This window comes from Mustela erminea, chromosome 15, assembly GCF_009829155.1.
Source record: "Mustela erminea isolate mMusErm1 chromosome 15, mMusErm1.Pri, whole genome shotgun sequence".
NCBI lineage: Eukaryota > Metazoa > Chordata > Mammalia > Carnivora > Mustelidae > Mustela > Mustela erminea.
The window spans coordinates 60,825,548-60,846,451 of NC_045628.1; the positions used below are offsets into that span (position 1 = coordinate 60,825,548).

General features: G+C 38.6%; 1 protein-coding gene across 3 annotated transcripts in view; it reads left to right on the top strand.

Moving 5' to 3' along the window:
• The window catches only part of TRIM13 (tripartite motif containing 13), a 42,130-nt gene that overhangs the window by 17,851 nt on the left and 3,375 nt on the right, over positions 1-20,904 (top strand). Inside the window, exons 1-3 of one of the 3 annotated variants that reach the window (XM_032315057.1) lie at positions 4,299-4,367; positions 5,937-6,115; positions 10,839-10,942. The gene's annotated coding sequence lies outside the window, so the exon portion shown is untranslated. Of the gene's footprint in view, positions 1-4,298; positions 4,368-5,936; positions 6,116-10,156; positions 10,262-10,838; positions 10,943-20,904 lie in introns of those variants that run through there. The other 2 variants (XM_032315055.1, XM_032315058.1) reach the window with 2 other exon arrangements.

The window sequence follows — 20,904 nt, forward strand, 5'->3', positions numbered from 1 at the left end:
TGTCATATAGTCTTTTCAGCTAAGTGAGTGCCTGCAAGATTTGGTAAAAGTGAATAATGTCTGTAGTCAGCAGTATTATGCCAATATGAAGGTCTTGGTTTTGAGAATGTCTTGCAGTTATGTAAAATGTCATTATTGAGAGAACTGAGTGATACAATGGACCATTACTGCTGTTTTTAAATGAATTAGTAATTTTATTTATTATTTGCAAAAAGTTTGAGAATCTCCGTTTGTTTGTTTTTAAGATTTTTATTTATTTATTTGACAGACAGAGATCACAAGTAGGCAGAGAGGCAGGCAGAGAGAGAGGGGGAAGCAGGCTCCCTGCAGAGCAGAGAGCCCCATGCAGGGCTTGATCCCAGGACCCTGAGACCATGACCCCAGCCGAAGGCAGAGGCCCTAACCACTGAGCCACCCAGGCGCCCCGAGAATCTCCATTTTAATGGAGGTCTCCTCTAACCCCCAGGTGCTTTCCCTCTGTTCCCACCCCTCCACCACTGCACTTACCACTTGGTAGGTTATGTTTATAAAGTAGCATTTACTTAAAATGCTATTTCTCTTTTCCAGAGAACTTTGATAGGCCACCAAATTTTTTCCACACTTAAAAACTGAGATATGATTCATATACCATAATAACACTCCCTTTTAAAGCATTAAAATTCAGTGGGTTTTAGTATATTCACAAGGTTGTGTGCAAACCATCATCACTATCTAATTCCAGAATTATTTCATCATTCCCCAAAGGAACCCTGTGTTCATTGGCAGTCACTCATCATTTTTCCCTCTCCCCAGTCCCTGGTAATCAGTAACCAACCTTCCGTTTTTATGATTTTGCTTATTCTGGACAAGGACTCCTACAACAGGTGGCCTCTTTGACAAACTCCTTTTACTTTTAGCATAATGTAATCAAGTTTCATCCAGGTTGTAGCATGAATCTGTATCCTCCTCTATATGGCTGAATAATAGTCCATTGAATAGGCATAGGACATTTTGCTTATCCATCCATCAGTTCACAGACACGTGGGTTATTTCTATTTTTGAGGGGAGCTATTCTGCATAATGTTGCGATAACATTCATGTGTATGTAATTGCTAGTACATATGCCTTCAGTTCTCTCAGGAACATATCTAGGAGTAGATATGTTGGATCATACAGTAACTCTGTTTAACTTCTAGAGGAACTGCCAAATTTTTTTCCAAAGCATAGGCCAGCAGCTTTTAAAAGAACTTTTTTTATGACTGTAAAGATAATACATTATATAACCATTAGAGAAACTTTGAAAAATGCAGGGAAGAATCAGGACAAAAATAAAAGTCATTCCCACTTTATATTACTTATGGATAATGATTGTTAACACTGTGATCACTTTTTACTATGTGCACACACACAATCAGCATTATGCTATATATACTTTTGAAATTTGCTTTTTCTTCACTTATAAAAGATATGAATTTTTTGAGTTGTTAAATGGTCTTCTAAAATATGATTTTAAAATGGCTACATATTGGGCGCCTGAGTGGCTCAGTGGGTTAAGCCTCTGCCTTCGGCTCAGGTCATGATCCCAGGGCCCTGGGATTGAGCCCCACATCGGGCTCTCTGCTCTGCGGGGAGCCTGCTTCCTCCTCTCTCTGCCTATCTCTCTGCCTACTTAATAAATAAATAAAATCTTAAACAAAAAGGCTACATATTATTATTTTGTATGAATATACCAGGATTCATTTAATTCATATTCTTTTAGTGGATAATAGCAATAATTCTAATTTTTCCCTGATAGCTGTGTAACAAATATCCTTGGTATATAAATTGTAGTGTTTATGATTATTTTCCTAGGATAAATTCCTAGAAATTGAATTAAGTATGTATAATTTTTGAATGTTTTTTATACAGATTACCAGGTTGTCATCTAAAAAGGTTGTATCCACCTAGGTTGGTTTCAAGCAGCAAGCAAGATGGACTGTCTCCCTCATGCTGGACTATTGGTCATTATGTTTTAAATCTCTGCTAATTTAATGAACTGAAAAGGACTGTATCAATGCTTGCGTGGTATTTCTTTGATTATCATTGAGAATGAAATTTTTTCCCTCATGCCTATCAGTCATTTGTATTTCCTTTTTTAATGTCCTGTGTTTCATGTATTTGGCCTGTTTTTCTAACTCAGTGTTGCCTCGTTATTCAGTTGGAAGAGTTTGTTCTAATCAAGTGTCTTTTTCTTTTACAAATTTTTCTCTTCTTTACAAAAGTAATAGATGCTCAATGTAAAAATACAAGAGAATTGTAATAATATAAAACACAAACACTGAAAATCTCCAAAGTTATACCCTCAAATTGATAATTTGGTGTATGTTCCTCCTAATTTTTTTTCTATCCATATTCTACCAATTACATTTCTTCTCAAAATTGGAATCATACCTATTGTATTTAACTTGATTTTTGACTTACTAAATCTTATACATATCCCATTGACAAATATACAGCTTTATTTTATTTTTAAAAAATCATTTTATTTTTTAAAGATTTTGCTTATTATTTATCTGAGAGAGAGCCCGCATGCACTTGTGGCCTGTGCAAAAGCAGGGGGAGCAGCAGAGGGAGAAGCAGACTCCCCACTGAGCAGGGAGCAGGATCTGGGCTCAGTCGCAGGACCTTGGGAACATGACCTGAGCCGAAGGCAGCTGCTTAACAAACAGAGCCACTCAGGCTCCCCCAGCTTATCTTTTTTAATAGTTGTGTGCTATCATGACTATATTATGTTTTAAACATGAATAGTTGTACATTTTTACTGAATTATATTATTAAGTCTTTTTTTATGATGTAGTGCTTAACTTTTATGTGTAGAAAGAAGGTTCTCAATTTTTTATGGGAGTTCTCTGTACTGTTCAAGAAACTACCCTCATTTTCAGAGACAAGTTATGCTGTGAAATTGTGAAGACTGTTGACCCATCTTGGAAACTGTAGGAGGAGTCTAAAAAACTGCTTTGCAAATGAAGGGGGGAAGACACTGTTTTGAGCAAATAAAATGGATTAAAGTTCCTATTTTAAGTGAATAAAATTCAGAGTACATTACCTTTTTGGCTGGTCTCAACAGCTCATTTCTAGAAGGTTGAAATGCATCAGTAGCCTTTGAAAGAGAGAATTCTTACTTCCCTGAAACATTCATAAAAAAAATTTATGATCACTGGGTTAGGTGCTAGGAATGCAATGATAAGGGAGCATCGACACACACACACACACACACACACACACACAACACACGGTCCCTGCTCTTAGAGTTTCCAGTGACATGGAGACAAACATTATTCAAATAATCATACAAGTTTAATATATAAAAACGAGCTGCAGTGTGTGCAATGGAAGAAGAGTAGAGGACAGAATTCAGAGGGATCTGCCCCAGGCCTGGAAGATTTTGGAAAGCTAACTTTGGATGTGTCAGCGGTGCAGGAGTTGGGGGACTAGGGTGGGGATGTGGGGTTTGGTGGCAGGGGGAGGGTACATTTCCGGGGGGGAGAAACCCTGAAGCCAGCTGGAAGGAGCTCAAGCCTTGGGCAACAGAGGGCTAACTCAACTGCCTACAGAGAAGAAAGGTTGTGGGAGAGGAAGAAGCATGCTTCTGCTGAAGTATTTAAATTCAAACAGTTTTTGTCATGTACAAATGGTATGATGGGGGTGCCCCTGGCTGGCTCAGTCAGTGGAGCGTGCAGCTCTTAATAGTGGGGCTGTAAGTTTGAGCCCCATGCTGGGTGTAGAGATTACTTAAAAATAAAATCTTTAAAAAAGAAAAATAAATGGTACGACTACAGGCTATCGATTTGTGATCCCTGCTTTACAGGGAATGTGAGATCACTAAATGGTGACTGAATTCCTGAAAGAGTTGTGAAACAGCAGCATCTTCAAAGAATTCCAGAATATGAACGCTGGGTAGAAGACAATGACCCAGCAAGTGTTCCTGAGTTGGGAAAGGAAAAACCAGGAATGAACAAGACCTTACTAAAGTCCAGGAAAAGAAGGCCTTTTAAGAAGGACGCAGTTGAGTATGGCTAAGAGATCAAGGAAAATGAGGAACTGAAGTAGTGACTTCTGCAAAATGCCTAAACAGTGCTGATACTGTTTAAGAAGTCCCACGCATCTTCTGAATTGTGTCTTTTGCCTGATTGGGAGTGGGTGTGGCTGGGTTAGATCCAGCACAAGCTCCTAGAGACCCCACCTCATTCTAGCAACAACCAGCATGATGTAATAAACAAGACAAGTATAAGATAAACACATTTTTGACAAGGTATTTATTACCACATGCTTTAATAACAGAGAGACTCAAGTGGGCTCACATTAAAAACCATGAAGCATGTATTTCTTCTGCAGTGCTGTAAAGATAGGTATCTGATAAATCTAGGTCTTTAGAACCAAAGCTCTATGAAATGTACTATTGCCTTTATTTAAGATAGACTGTTGAAGGTACAGGAATCAGCTATTGAAAAACCGCAGAACCCCATCCCTGCTGTATCTTTATTTGTGGAAGAAGTATTCTGAAAAATGTCCCATAGAACAGGATGAAAATCATTTTCTAAGTTGTAATTATAAGACTTTATTATCAAAACTGATGTTTTCCAAGATAAAAACAGAGCACATAATGATTAATGAACTCAACAGAAAGATTCCAAAATAAAGTTTCTACAAATTTAGTTCTTAAACAACTGTAAATAGATAGTATATGTAGCTTACCAGAATTAAAAATTCTCAAGGCTCTCACAAAGTTACTCTTCATCAAGAATAAAATTCTACATGAATGGGAATTAAATTTAGAAAAAAATTTAGTTAACATAATTGAATGTAATTAATCATTATTAAAATATCAAAACAGAGCAGTACATTTGAGTATATATATGTAGTGCTTTTTAAAGCTCTAGTGAGACACCCTTTCAAATGTAGCTAAGCAATGTAGTAATGTATTAGTCACAAATGTAGTTAAGATTATAGAAAAATAAGTTATGGATATGATTGATGTATAAATAAATCGATATATATAAACACATAATTTTCTCTTATAGGATTTTAGGAAAATATGTGTCATAGTTAATTCTTTCTATATTGTATTTTACTTACAAGTTAAGAACTTAATAAATAATTATTTGGTATTAAATGGTTCAGTAGGACTTACCCATATATGCTGTCCTTTATATACATTATTGCATTTTTGAAGATCTATAATTTTCAACAACAAACCTCAAAAGTATTAAATTTCTTCTTCCTTAAATCTTGGATCCTGTAATCAGATTAATCTTCCTAAAATTCTTTCATCTTATTAGTGCCACAAAAATAATTATTCAGTGGCTCCCATTTTCTACAGAATAAAGTTCAGCTCTTTATTCTGGCATTCAAAATATTCCATGCTTTGACCTCAAACTTTATTTTCAAACCAGGCCATGCTCTTCACTGACTCAGTATTAGCGAAGCTCATTCCAACCCTGAGCTGTGTTCCTCACTTCAATGTTGCACTTTTTCATCTTCAAATCCTATGGTTGGTTGGTTTGCTTGCTCATTTATTTATTTATTCAGTAGGCTCCACACTCCAGGTGGGGCTTGAACTCAAAACGGTGAAATCAGGAGTCCCATGTTCTACTGACTGAGCCAGCCAGGTACCCCAAACCCTATGATCTTTAAATGTTCCATTTGATTCCCACTTCCCTTGTGAAAATTTCCCTAATGTTTCTGATGCCTTCCTCTAATCTTATCTTTAACACTCATGCTGGCTTTTAAATAGCCACTCTCATGGACTCTTACCGAACTAGTTCCTGTTTTTAAGACTTGTCTCTTCACCAAATGGGAAATTCCTTGATTAGTGCCTATGGTGCCTAGCACAATCCTGAGTATATAATAAGTACATGCTAGTATCATCTTAATTACTTCTGACATTTTATTCTTACATTTTTTCTTTCCATCTCCAGAAACAGCACAACAAAAGCCCAAGCTTACTGCTGCTGTAGTGTGTCATTCTCTTCAGAAGCCAACTGACTTTGCTATTTGCTCCATTTAATGCGTGAACTTCACTGTGCAACTGAAATATATGGAATCTGGAATTTTCTTCAAACCAGGGGCTAACACCTTTAATTTCATCAAGTTTTAAGTAAGTTTCTGTCTTTTCTGATAAATATGTATTTACAGATATTTTCCTTTTATTTTTTTGAAGATTAAAAAAAAATCATTTGCGAGAGAGAGACAGACAGCACAAACAAGGGGAGAGGAAGAGGAAGAAGGAAAAGCAGACTCCCTGCTGAGCTGGGAGCCTGACATGGAGCTCAATACCAGGACCTGGAGATCATGATCTGAAGTGAATGAAGGCAGATGCTTAACCATCTGAGCCACCCAGGCACCCCAGATTTTTTTTTTTCCTTTTAATGGACTATTTTGGATGTTCAATCAATTTCTCTGACATTATAGAGTTTTAAAATAACTGCCAAGTTTTTCCTTCCACTGATTGTGATTTTTTTTTTCCTTTTTCCTGTCCTTTCTAACTGAGCAAAGGGAAGGGGGTATAGAAGTGGTAGGATATACGCTTTTTAAAAGCCCACACTGGGCTGGGTGTAGAAAAGCATAAATTATGGTCCTAACTTCCTCTACTGCACAGACAGCTTTGCTCTGCTTAAAATTGTTATGCTGGAGCTTCACATCTACAAATCCAAGGCAGCTATAATCCCAAACCAGCATGGTTCTCTTCCACCATGTAACTGTAGCGACCATTTATTAATCACCTCCTATATGTCAGATACAATGTTGATTACTTCATCTCTCACATAATTATCATAAATAAGGGAATCACGATTCTCATTTTACAGAAGAGAAAACTGAGGCTTAGAGATGTTAAGTAATTGGAACAACTAGTAGGTGGCACAGCTGAAGTTTGGATGCAGAACGAATTCTTTTTTTTTTTTTTTTTTTTTTTAAGATTTTATTTATTTATTTATTTGACAGAGAGAGAGAGAGTTCACAAGTAGACAGAGAGGCAGGCAGAGAGAGAGGGAAGCGGGCTCCCTGCTAAGCAGAGAGCCCGATGTGGGACTCGATCCCAGGACCCCGAGATCATGACCTGAGCTGAAGGCAGCGGCTTAACCCACTGAGCCACCCAGGCGCCCTGCAGAACGAATTCTAAAGTCTCTGCTGTTTTCACTACATCTTGCAATATTGGTACCGTGGAATTCTATTTGGGGAATATTGGGGCTTGTACTGATGACCTTGTTGGCTATTGGGAAGGACAGAATAATAATAAAATATTTCAACGTGTTTGAGGAGGCTCACCAGCACTCCTCTCCTGCACACATTTGCTCCAATCTTATTTAGTTGTTCCCACTCCAACAATTTACATTACAGTTTACACCAAATTTGGCACTGTCCCTTTTGTAATGGAATATCTGATCCCATGTCTTGGTAGGTAGAAGGAGAGCTGGCAGTTTTTACCTTTGTTAAGGAACAAGACAAAAACAATAGAATGAAATCAACACAGCAATATAAGAATATATATACATGTATTTCTTATGTATTTTAGAATTTCTCCCTGTAATAGACCACAGAAGACAAACTTAAATAAGACTACGTATTCTTCTTGTTCTGACAGATGAATTTTAATTTTCAGCTGTTAGTTTACTTATTTGAAAAAGTCAATAGAAGGAAATTCCAGTGTGACAAGAATTTTGACAGTCCCTCAATATTATCTCTAACGAAATCTAGTTACATGGTGAACTTTCAGGAAGGATGTAGCTGTGGTTGTAGGTTTCAATTGGGCCATTACTCTTACTTTAGTTATACTGTATGTGGCAATTCCCATTGCTGTTTTATTAGGGCCATGGGAGGGGAGAGGCTATTCTATATTTTTCTACACTTGAGAGTTTACCATATAATGTTCTCTTGGTAATCTAAAAGTCTAAAGATTTCTATGCTGATTTAACCAATGTTTTACATTGAGTTGGCCAGAAGTTTATTAATAAGTATTTGCCACCAAACAGCTCTAACTATATAAATATGTATTACATAATTACATTAAGGATACTTTGTGTTTATGAGTCAATAACCTTTCACTGTTGCATCATTTTTACTATTAGGTATTTAAAATGCTTTTATAAATCAGACTTTTTTGGTTTGTTTAAAAAAATACTAATTTTTAGTAGGCTACTGGGATGCAGTTTTCAATGGCGTTGACAGTTACGGTGCTATAGAAAGAACCTATACCTGGAATCTAACTTTATAATAGAGTCTAGGCTCTGCCTCTTGATTTTTATCTTGAACAAATCACTTCATTTATTTACTCATCTACAGGAAGGGGATCATAATTCCCATCCCACAGTGTTTTTTATGAAGACTATTTGGCATATAGGAGCTGTTCTACAGAGGCAAAATTGGGTTTAAGGGACAGCAGCATGGCAAGGAACTTTACTCAGGGGGAATTGGGGAGGGGCTTTTTATGGAGTTTGAACTAAACATTATTAGTCACAGAGCCCAAGTACTATGTATGGTAGGCCTAGAATACCTCTCCCTGAAATTCTACTTCCAAAGACTAGACTTCCCCACTGGGGGTGAACTCAAGCCCCGGGGTATGTTTTGTGATTTTTGTCCTTGTTGCCCTTTCCCCAAGACTGGAAATTTTGGAGAAGCCATTCCTTCATCTTTGTATCCTCCTGGGAACCAAACAGATCATTAGTGTAAGTGCTTAATGTGCTCAATGTTAGACAAAGTCCCCATACAGATCAGTGAGTCAGATTAGCAACTGAATAACCATTAGCAATATTTAAGTTACAGCCAACTTTAAGTTCTTCCTGTAAGGACCTATTTAGCCAGAGTGCTTCCATCCAGTTAAACAATAATTTTGTTGTTTAAAACTTAAACTGTCCCTAACTCCCTTCCCCCAGGCGACTGCCTTAAAAACAAGTCCCGGAAACCGGTCCCAGGTAACAAAGCCCAAATACAAGGGTGGATCATGCCAGGTGGAGACAGTTACCCTAGTTACCCTAGTAACTAGTTACTAGGGTCTCCCTAGTTACCAAGGAGTATGGGCCCTACCCTTTGGGCACCTTTTGGGCGCCAATTCTGACCAAAGTAGGCTGGTTCAGATATCTACTAGGGTAAATGGTAATTCAGTTGGTCACTTATGTGTGACCTAACATGACTGCAGCTTTCTCTGTGTTACAATTTCATTGGCCACCTGTGCAGGCCAGGCCCAACCACAAGGTCTTTGCCGGGAAAAGCTAGTCTGTGAAGCAGAGAGAGGTCGTCCTCTCTGTTAGAGGCGTGGCCCCACACCTTTGGTTTGATTGATGCTTGGCTTGAAATCAAGCTTTGCTTGACCTTCGCTTTGTATCAGTCTTGCTCTTTTAATCACGGACCCATTATTGGGGGACCTAACACTTCATTCTCTCCAAAGGAAAGAACAGTGGTGTTTTTCCTAAAAGAAAATCTTAAATTGAATTGGGTCGGTAGCATTCAGCCTAAAGCCTCCAAAGAAATTAGATGCAAGGTTGGGGAGGAGGATAATTAACCTTACTTTGCGCTCTGGTAGGGGCCCTTAACTAGAGCCTGGGCGTTGGTCCCAAGAGGAATGGCCATCCCACCCAACCCGAGTTGTGGGGTGTCAGGCAGAAAGCTGTCTCCATCCCTCCAAGCCACTGTGGCTGGGTTTCTGGTCTTGAGAGATGCAGATGAAGTGGTGTGAAGGGTTGGGCTTTTTTTTTTGTTCCTAAAAATGCAACGAACAAAAAAAAAAGTACAACAATCCAAACCCAACCATCTTGTTGCGCGCCAGCTTTCTTCCCGGGTGGCGCCGCCTCTGGTTGCCCGCGCTCCGTCAGGCACAGCGCCCGCGTCCTAGCGAACGCCGTCAGCCGCCCAGCGCCCGGGCTCCGCCGGATCCGGTACCGCGCTCCGCGCTCCGCGCCGCCCCTCTGCAAGGGAGAAAACCAAGCAGCCCGGGACCCTGCCCCCTTCCAGCCGCACCGCGGGCGGCGCCGGTTATTGGTGACGGTTGTTGACACCGGAAGGACTCCCGCCTCACCTCACCCACTGCCCCTCCCCACTCCCACCCCCACCGTGGGGAAGGCGAAACTCGGGAGACGGAACAAAGGCGAAGCCCGGCCGAGGAGGCGGGCCGAGGTGCCGGGAGGGGAGGGCGCTGGGGCGGGGCACGGCTTGCGCCGCGAGTCCATTTTGCAGCCGTGCCCAGCCGGTAGCGCGTGCTTCCCGCGGGTGGAGGACAGACGACCGCAGGGCTCCAGGCGGGGCCCCCGAGGTCCGAGATAAGTACCCGCCGGGTCCCTCTCAGGGAAGGGGGGGTGATCCTCGGGGCTGCTGCGAGGATGGGGACTTGCCCTGGCAGGACAGCGACCTGCGTGGGTGGGGGGCTGGCGGAGAGCTCAGTGTGAGCTCCACTCCCAGATGCACGGCGGAAGCCAGCTGGGCACTGGAACAGGGGTGAATTGCAGCGGCGTGCAGGGGGCGTCCGCCTGGCCGGTGCAGCGTGTCTGCTCCAGAAAACCTGCTCCGCTACCGATTATGCCCGGCTTCACGGCCAGAGCCTCGAAATCGCCTACGAAAGAAAAGGCGACCATGAATCCTAAATCGGAGCGCTCAGCCACTTTCTGGCACCGAATATGGGGAGGTGCCTTGGCGTCGGGGGAGGGCGCCCTAACCGGGAAGCTCCTTAGTACTGCACAAAGATCTCCAGCCATGCTCCTGGCTTTTTCACCAGGTCCTACCTAGCACGCTGGCTTTATTTGTGGGGGACGACTGAAAAAATTTGAGGATCAAGACTAAGGGTCCTGTGTAAATAAATGCATACTACTGGCTTCTTTGTTCTTTCTTTGCAGTAGTCTCGATTGTCGATCAAAACGTGAGAAAAAAACCCAAACCTGATTGCTTTGTCCTGGGAAATAGTGACCCTGACGAATACACCTGCTCGCAGGGGACAGAGGTAAACTACAATACTTCTCCCTGCATTAAGAAACCAAAAAAGCACCCAGTTTTTTTAAGGCCGAGAACCATGCAAAATTCAACTAAGTGTAGAATAACCATGCAAAATTCAACTGTGTTCGGTCCTCATGGGTGGTCTCTGTCCTTTTCATATTTTTTCAAAACTCAGAAGAATAGATTCAGTATTTGGAAAATTTTTATGTAGCAGTTATTCTACAAATATTGCAGTACACAGATTTATAATGAGAAAGAAAAGAGATGCCTCGGTAGCATTTTTTTTTTTAAGATTTTTTTTTTAAAAGATTTTATTTATTTATTTGACAGAGATCACAAGTAGGCTGAGAGACAGGCAGAGAGAGAGGAGGAAGCAGGCTCCCCGCCTAGCAGAAAGGCCAATGCGGGGCTCGATCCTAGGACCCCGCGATCGTGACCTGAGCCGAAAGCAGAGGCTTGAACCCACTGAGCCACCTAGGCGCCCCTAAGTTGTTTTTTTTCCCTTCTCCCCTACCATGCTGCTAGGACTTGTACAAATACTGAGTTTTCTAACTCTAGAGACTTTTATACAATAGCTATTTTAAAAGCAGAATTTCATTTACATAGCCACTCCTGGTAGAACTTGATGGAGCAGTTGATTAACTGGTTGTATTTCTGTCTTATGCAATGAGAAGAGACATTTCTTAAGGCTCTCTTTTTCTTAAAAACACCTTCTTGGGGCGCCTGGGTGGCTCAGTGGGTTAAGCCGCTGCCTTCGGCTCAGGTCATGATCTCAGGGTCTTGGGATCGAGTCCCGCATCGGGCTCTCTGCTTGGCAGGGAGTCTGCTTCCTCCTCTCTCTCTCTCTATGCCTGCCTCTCTGCCTACTTGTGATCTCTCTCTGTCAAATAAATAAATAAAATCTTTAAAAAAACAAAAAAACAAAACAAAAAAAAACACCTTCTTCTTTGCACTAGCTGAGATACTAAACCTCCCTGGTAAGTTCTTACATAACACCAGGTTATTCTTTCCATTCTGTACATTTATGTACCTGGTCTTAACTTGTAATTATGGTTACCTGGTCTTAACTTGTACCACAGCTATGTTCAGATATGCCCATTTCTGGGAAAGTGCTTTGTATGTGGTATCCTATATAATGGCTTTAACTTTTCATGAAATTGTAGTTCAAGAGTCCAGTTCTCTTTCAGGACCTTTCTTGGTTAATATACTCATGCTCTAAAATAACACTTTAAATGTGAACTTGCATTTTGTGTATTTGTTCACAACTGTAATCCATCCATCTTATATTTTATATAGTTTAGCAATTTACAAAACTGGCACTCATTACTTAATCTTCTATGATGAGGATGAGGTCGATAATGTAAAAATCCGCATTATATGGGGGCGCCTGGGTGGCTCAGTGGGTTAAGCCGCTGCCTTCGGCTCAGGTCATGATCTCAGGGTCCTGGGATCGAGTCCCGCGTCGGGCTCTGTGCTCAGCAGGGAACCTGCTTCCTTCTCTCTCTCTCTCTCTGCCTGCCTCTCAGTGTACTTGTAATTTCTCTCTGTCAAATAAATAAATAAAATCTTTAAAAAAAAAAATCCTCATTATATGGAGGCTAAAACTCTTGCTTAAATTAAGTTAGATATTCAGAGACAGGTTCAGTGCTCTATTTCCTCTACTAGAGAGCCTGTTATAGCCTAGTTTGTAAAAATCATAAAATTTTAGAAGGGATTTAGAGAGCCATGATTAAACTTCTCCATTTTATGAGAACACTGAATTTTTGATCCACTTTCTGGATCATGCTAAAAGCCTAAGAATTGGGAAACTCAGGTCCTATGCCTAGCTTGCTGTGTATAATTGGGAAAGCTCCATTTTTGGAGCAGGGGGCTTCAGTTTTTTCAGTTATAAAGTTAGGTCTTTTCTAGGTAGTCTCTAAGATACTTTTAGACCAAGTACTTTTTTTTTTTAATATTTTATTTATTTATTTGATAGACAGAGATCACAAGTAGGCAGAGAGGCAGGCAGACAGAGAGGAAGGGAAGCAGGCTCCCAGCTGAGCACAGAGCCCGATGTGGGGCTCCATCCCAGGACCCTGGGACCATGACCTGAGCCAAAGGCAAAACTTTAACCCACTGGGCCACCCGGGCACCCCTAGACCCAGTACTTCTCTTTTATTCCTACTCCATAACTTTTATTACCGTATATTCCCTATACATATTGGTAATCCTAAATACATATTAACTGCCTTAAACTGTTTTATATTTTAATTTTTTTTTTTTTTTTAATTCATTTGACAAGAGATCACAGGTAGGTAGAGAGGCAGGCAGAGAGAGAGGAAGGAAAGCAGGCTCCTTGCTGAGCAGAGCCCGATGAGGGGCTCGATCCCAGGATCCTGGGATCATGACCTGAGCCGAAAGCAGAGGCTTTAACCCACTGAGCCACCCAGGCTCCCCAAACTGTTTTATATTTTAAATTTGGGTAGGTATGGTAAAAATGTATGCCTTATTCTTTTTTTTTTTTTTTTTTAACTAAACTATAAAAATAGGTTCTGTTGTAAGATCAGGAACTGCATGGAGAAGTAGGGCACTCATACATCATTAGTTAGAGTTCATAAACTGGTATACCTGTTCTTGAGAGAAACCTGGTAATCTTTTCAAGGTCCTAAAATTCTTCTCATTGACATGCCTAACAGTACACTTAAAGGAACCGTCTAAGGAAATAATCAGAGCTGTAGACCTTTTCTGCAAGATGTTCATTTAAATGTTATAACCCAAAAAGACTTATAGCCAGTAAGAGCATATCCGTAAGATGGACTATCACATTTTAGAAGAATATGTAACAATAGGTAAAATATATGTAATAAAGTGAAAAATGGTGGATACAAAATAGTGTGAAGCTACCAGTTTTGTTAAAATAGGTATGTACACAAACACAACACACACAAGATTGGAAAAAATAAATAATAATGGTTATTCCTTGCTGATGTGATTATAGGTGATTTCTCCCCTGTATTTTCTGAATTTTCTGTACTCACAAATTACTTTTCTAGTTTAAGAAAAACATAAAAGTTGGTTGCTTGGATAACCTCTCTAACTTCAGTATGGTGTCAACTTTCTGTGTCCTTTTTATAAGGCATTTATCATGCCTTTTACAGGAATAATATCTTTATAAATGTGCTATACTTCTGAATTTAGGGCAGGAATTGAGTTTTGGCTTATATTTTATCTTTTTAAATATCATTAGGTCATTGGATTATTCATTCTTGTTACTCAACAAAAACACTGCCATCTTCATTACCTTGGCCTTGAACTCTGGATACTAGAATGGTACTGAAGAATAGAGTGCTATCCCCACTTCTCAAAATAGTTAACCAAATACAGGCATCCTCTGACATACAGAATCCATTAAGCCTTCTATAAAGCAATTTCCTATAAACTTTTTAAAAATAAATTCATTTCCATTATAGATGAAGACATACTACTAAGGAAGAGTTGAACTGCAAATTTTTTGTTAACTGTTTAAATTATTGTTTTTCCTATGTCATTAGTGCCACAAGTATATTCTACTGCAATAGCCAGGTTCCCCATTGTAACTCCATTAGGAGCTTTTTTATTCACCCTGCATATTTGTGGTATTGAATATGAGCGAGGAGTGCCAACATAGTATATATAATATAGCCAACCTAAAAATTGCTCAAGTTTAGCACAATTGGCTTTCTCCTTAATATATTCTGTAGCCCGTAGCCCACATTTACTTTAGAATGAGATGTATACATAATTCTACACTGAGCAAAAGGACCTTTGTTTAAACTAATTACATTTCCAACAGACATCTCAGAAGTAAGTTCTTATTAGTTGGTAAGTAGTGCTTATATATATCTACAAAATGCCTCTTTTCCCCTCTACGGTATTATATATAAGTAACCTCAGTTATCTAGATGAATCCAGCTAGCTACCTACCAAATGATAGACTTTGATAGTACTTCTGAAAGCTGGCATTAACCTGAAATACAGATTTAGATGATGGAGACTTTTTATAAGATACCAACCAATAATGATTGCCAAATTTATAGTCATAAAATAAGAAGTTGTTTTAGGGGTAAAAATTTTCTATCTTAATTAAACTCGCTTGTATTTATTTAGGAGAAGAGAGACCAGACATTTCTGGTTTGACCTTTCCAGAAGTCATTAGTTCCAGCTTAACTGGGACTCTTTCACAGGTAAAGGTAAAGATCTGAATCTGTTTGGTACCAGAGCAGGAAAATAACTTAGTCTATATATATGTTTTCCTCAAATTCAGACTTATTCAAATGGATTTCACCTGGTGATTTTATCAAATGGATTTCCAATGCCCTAAAATGGGTGGGAGAGAATAGCCTTCAACACCGTGTGGAAATCACACAGACTTCTGTGGGGATTTTTTGTTGCTAAATTAAAAAAAAATTTAAATAACCTCTCCGTCCAACATGGGGCTCAAATTTATGATCCTGAGATCAAGGATGCATGCTCTACTGACCAAGCCAGCCAGACATCCTCCCCCAGATTTCTTGACATTTGTGCAGAGGTGGGATAGGGATATCTGATGGAGCTATTGTCCTAAAATCCTATTGACATAATGCTGTGGAATAATAGCTGGGATAATTATCAAGAGACATAAGGGAAAAAAAGGGGGAAGAAAGATAAGGTAAAGGGGCAGGTAGGGGATAAGGAAAGAATAGGAGGAAATCAAAAGACTATATACCTTGACATGGGCAGTATGATGAGTTAAGAGAATAAATAAAGGAAAGTCAATCGTGGTTCAGAAAAGAGAATGAAGGAAAGGAAAAAAAACACATTTTTTTGAGTGGTCTGGATTAAGTAGTAAGGATAATGACCTGGTTTTTATGTTTCCGAGAATGTTATCATAGTCTAAAACGTTTTACTACTGTAAATACCCTAGAAACTACTAATTCTGGGATAATGCCAAAAAACGGAAGTTTCTTACTGTCTTACATTGACATATAAGTAACTTTTATGTTGTGTTTGCAGGAGCTGCATAAGAATTAGACAGGCTATTTTAGACACTCTATCTTCCATAATCCTTTTTTGAGATTCTTCAACTCACTTTATCCTGTTTTGATCATGTAAGTTATGGAACAGTCTCTAAAAGCCAAAATAAAGTGTAATAACACATTGATACAGAACACTTACATATTTTGTAAATAATTTTCATACATTATTGACTTTCAAAACAACTGTGTAATGAGGAGAGAAACTGCAGTACGTCTGTGGTTTGTCAAAGGCCACTGTCTAAGATCAGATGAGTATGTCAGCCTCACAGACCTGGATCGAGATTCTTTTAATACATTTTTTTATTTTATAAAAGAAAACAATACTGTAGCAGATCAAGCTCTTTAAAGCTTATCATACTTAGCTAATGCTTCTGAAGTTTTGCTTTTTAAGTTCTGTATGGTTTTCTTATAATTGGTCTCCCTTTTTAGTTTTTTCCTAAAGAAGAAAAGAATTTTTTGTGAAAATTTTCAAATATACAGAAAATTTTTAAAAAACTACAATAAATATCCTGACATCCTCTATCTAGATTCAGTAACTTGACCCTAAGTTTCAAGAAAGCATTACTAGTGGATCTCATACTAGCAGAATACAGTAAACTTCTTGAAAAGAAATTAATATGCTGAGAGGAAATGCTTTAAAAAAAGCAATCCTTTTATTCCAAGCATTGCTTCAGGAAAGAAATTGTGGCTCCCAGTTTAGTAGAGGTTTGCATAATTTAGTTTTGTCTATGAGGTATGTTTCAATATTTGCTATGTAGTTTCTTTTTTTTTTCTTCTTGATTTTTACTTGTTTAACACATAGAGATCACAAGTAGGCAGAGAGGCAGGCAGAGAGCTGGATGTAGGGCTCTATTCCCAGGACCCTGCGATCATGACTTGAGCCAAAGGCAGAGGCTTAACCCCCTGAGCCTCCCAGGCGCCCCTGTTATGTTATGTTTCTTATTAGGTATCTACTTTGGAATTCCTGAATCCAGAGAGGCCTCAGAGCAGGATGGAAATTTGATTTAAATCCTTAAGATACAAAGTATTATTAACTTTTCTTTTTGTTCTCTAATGGGATTTGGAAGGAAATAATGGGTAATATCTTGAACAACTTTATATTCTTACTATTAAATTCAATGGCTTAATAGGGAAGTTTGACTAGTTTTTTTAATTAAAATTAACTTCGAGTGAACAAATGAGCACCTTTTGCATTATAGTCTTTGAGTTGATCATTTAAAAGCAAGGGACTTCTAGGAGAGAGAAGTCTAATACACATATATAGGTTTTGCTTTTTATTTTAAGACTACTTCCCTTTTTAAGTATTGACTTTTCCATTTTTAATATTCTGGTTATCATGTTTCAATTTTCATTTGTAGAGACTTGTTGCTATATACCCACTCAAGGTAGAAGAGTTTTTTTAGTCTTCCTTGAGTGCAGATATCATGAATATTTGCCTAAAAATAAATCTGGTGGTGTTATACAATCATGTGTTTGTCAAAACTCACAGAATTGTATACCAAAGAGTGAATTTTATTGTATGTAAATTAAAAGTATATTTAAAAATACACATATGGCAGGAAAATGAGGTTGAAAATGAGAGGTGGTAGATAATTATATATTTGCTACTTGGTTGGTATAAAACTTGGGAAATTTCTAATTAGTGGGTAAAATGGATTTCTGTGCTTCAAAATTTAGACTTTCTTGGTTTTCAGAAACACATTCAAAGGAAAAAAAGAATCTTGGAAATGTGTTTGCTGTTGTACACTGAACTTGACAGTGCTTAAGTTGAAGTTTTATTACTGGAGAGGAATAATTTTGTTTACATAGTTTCTTGACTTCTATACTGGTAACAAAAATTAGCTATAGAAAAGAGGGGATATGTACCTTAGTACCTACAAAGGAGTATGTTTTATTGACTTCTTCAGATTTTTATGTTAGCCATACTTTAAAAAAATTTTTTATTTTTGTTAACATATAATGTATTATTTGCCCCAGGGGTACAGGTCTGTGAATCGTCAGGCTTACATATTTCACAGCACTCACCATAGCACATACCCTCCCCAATGTCCGTAACTCAACCACCGTCTCCATACCCCCGTTAGCCACACTTTAAGAAAAGGATCTCTAAGTTCCTTTATTGCAAAGTATACTCTTCACTTAGTGAGCCTAAAAACCTTATTAGTGACATATTTTCCTTGAAAACTTTTGAGGCAACAAACTTTCTATGGTTTTTTGGATTCGGCTGTTTCAGTTTTCTCTGAAAGTTGGCTGTGGGAGTGGTCACATTAATTTCACAGAGAAAGTTTTGAATATAAAGAGAAGAAAAGAAAATGTTTAGCTTTAAAGTCAACAGAAATAAGAATCTTTAAATTATAAACCAAAATTTGTAAGCTGCATCTGGATCCACCAGAATTTTGATGTAATTTTTATTTTTCAAAAAAGATTTGAGGGGTGCCTGGGTGGTTTAGTCGTTAAGTGCCTGCCTTCGGCTAGGGTCATGATCCCAGCGTCCTGGGATCGAGCCCCACATTGGGCTCCCTGCTCCGAGGGAAGCATGCCTCTCCCTCTCCTGCTTCCCCTGCTTGTATTCCCTCTCTCACTGTCTCTGTCAAAAATAAAATAAAATAAAAAGATTTGAGAGTGAAAGAATGCTAGAGGAGGGGCAGAGGAGCAGAGGAAGAGGGAGACAAAAAAACTTCCTACTGAGCAAGGATCCTCATGGGGGTGTCTTGATCTCAGGACTCTTGAGATCATGATCTGAGCAGAAATCAAGGGTCAGTTGCTTAAGCAACTGAACCACCCAGGTGGCCCTTGATGCAGATTTTTAGAAAGGGGCTTTCTAAGTGGTTTTTTTGCTCTTTTCCTCTGATTAATTTTCAGAGCTATAAGGTGATTATGGCTTTGGGATGACTGTTTACTAATAAATTTTTCTATGTATGACATTTTCCTGTTTATTTTTTCATACTTGATTGCCTTGAAATTCTTTCTGGCCCCTATTGCAGTATCTTTTTTAGTTTTCCTCAAAGTTTGTTTGCCTTGGGTGCCCATTTTTTCCCCACTGCATCCCAACCACTTGGTATTCTTTATTTTTCCTATTTATTTAATATGATTGTATAAAATTCTATGGGAATATTAACCTTGCAAGAATGAGTAAATGAGTTTACTTTATTGAATGCTGCCCCCTGTTACTTTCCTGTTTCTACTTCCTTCTCCAGACTCTATAGTTTTAGCATGGAATTCTTAGGTGAAAGAAGATAACAGTGGAGATGATAAAAATATAAAACAGAACTAACAGCAGAACTAACAGCAGGATCAGCAAATGTTTTCTTTCTCTGTTCTAGAGTCAGAATTTTAAAATTTTGTTTATTTGACAGAGAGCGAGCAAGCACAAGCACGGGCAGCAGCAGCAGAGGGAGAAGGAGAGGCAGACTCTACTGAGCCGGGAGCCTGATGTGGGGGCTTGATACAGGGTTCAATTCCAAGACCGTAGGATCATGACCTGAGCTGAAGGAAGACACTTAACTAACAGACCCGCCCAGGCATCCCCAGAGGCAGAATGTTTTATAACTGCTTGATAACTTCTCTTAGAACACTAACTCCATCCAGTCTGTATAGCCATTCTCCTCCCAATACTTTTAAAAGGTCTTATGATTTCTTATGTCACAAAAGATTGTTCTGAAAAATAAGCTCATCACATATTTTTGCCTTTTGACATTAAATTTGACAGAATATTCTTTGTTTTAATTCTGCATATAATTTTATTACAATTTATTATACATCTGTCTCTCAAAACTTAATGTAAAGCCCTAAATTAATTATCCTCGCAAACTCAGCTAATTTTTTTTTTTTTTAAAGATTATTTATTTATTTATTTATTTGTTTGACAGAGATCACAAGTAGGCAGAGAGGCGGGCAGAGAGAGAGGGGAAGGGAAGCAGGTTCCCCGCTAAGCAGAGAGCCCAATGCAGGGCTTGATCCCAGGACCCTGAGATCATGACCTGAGCTGAAGGCAGAGGCTTTAACCCACTGAGCCACCCAGGTGCCCAAACTCAGCTAATCTTTTTTTTTTTTTTTTTTTTTTTTTTATTTATTTGACAGAGAGAAATCACAAGTAGTCGGAGAGGCAGGCAGAGAGAGAGAGAGGGAACCAGGCTCCCTGCTGAGCAGAGAGCCCGATGCGGGACTCGATCCCAGGACCCTGAGATCATGACCCGAGCCGAAGGCAGCGGCTCAACCCACTGAGCCACCCAGGTGCCCCAAACTCAGCTAATCTTTTAAATAAAATTTATCTTCTAGATTATAGCTCTGATTGTGACTTAAAATTACTGCTAAAATTTATTTACTCATTTTTCATTATAAGATGATCTGTAGATTATTAGACCCTCTTTTATTTATTAGTTTGGTGGTAATGTGACATAATTTTGTCCCTTAGTAAGCTGAATGAGGACACAGCACTATATTTGGATTTAAAACTTTAAAGATAGAAGTTTTAATATGTACATTTAAAAACAATAAATGAGCTGAAAAGTGGTATCTAGATCAGGAATCTCAAATATTTTTTTGTCTCTGGATGACTATACTCTTTAAAAACTGAGAATCCATATATATAGATAGATAGATATAGATAAACCTATTACATGTAACATAATTTGTGAAAAATAACATTTTCAAAAGTTGTGAGAAGAGTGGCATGGCTTTACATATTTATGGATCTCTTTAATGAATTGTTATTAATAGATTATAACGAGTCTTTTATCTGTCCCTGCATTACACCTGTTAAAATAAGTTATTTTGGTTGAAATATACAAAGATCATATTTGGCCTTACACAGATAGTATAAGGCCAAATATTGGTGTTGGTAAAGGGAAGAATATTTTAATAGCCCTTTCTGATAATTGTGGATCTTCTTTGATACTATACCAAGACTCAAAAGTGGTAATTTCTTAAAAAGTTG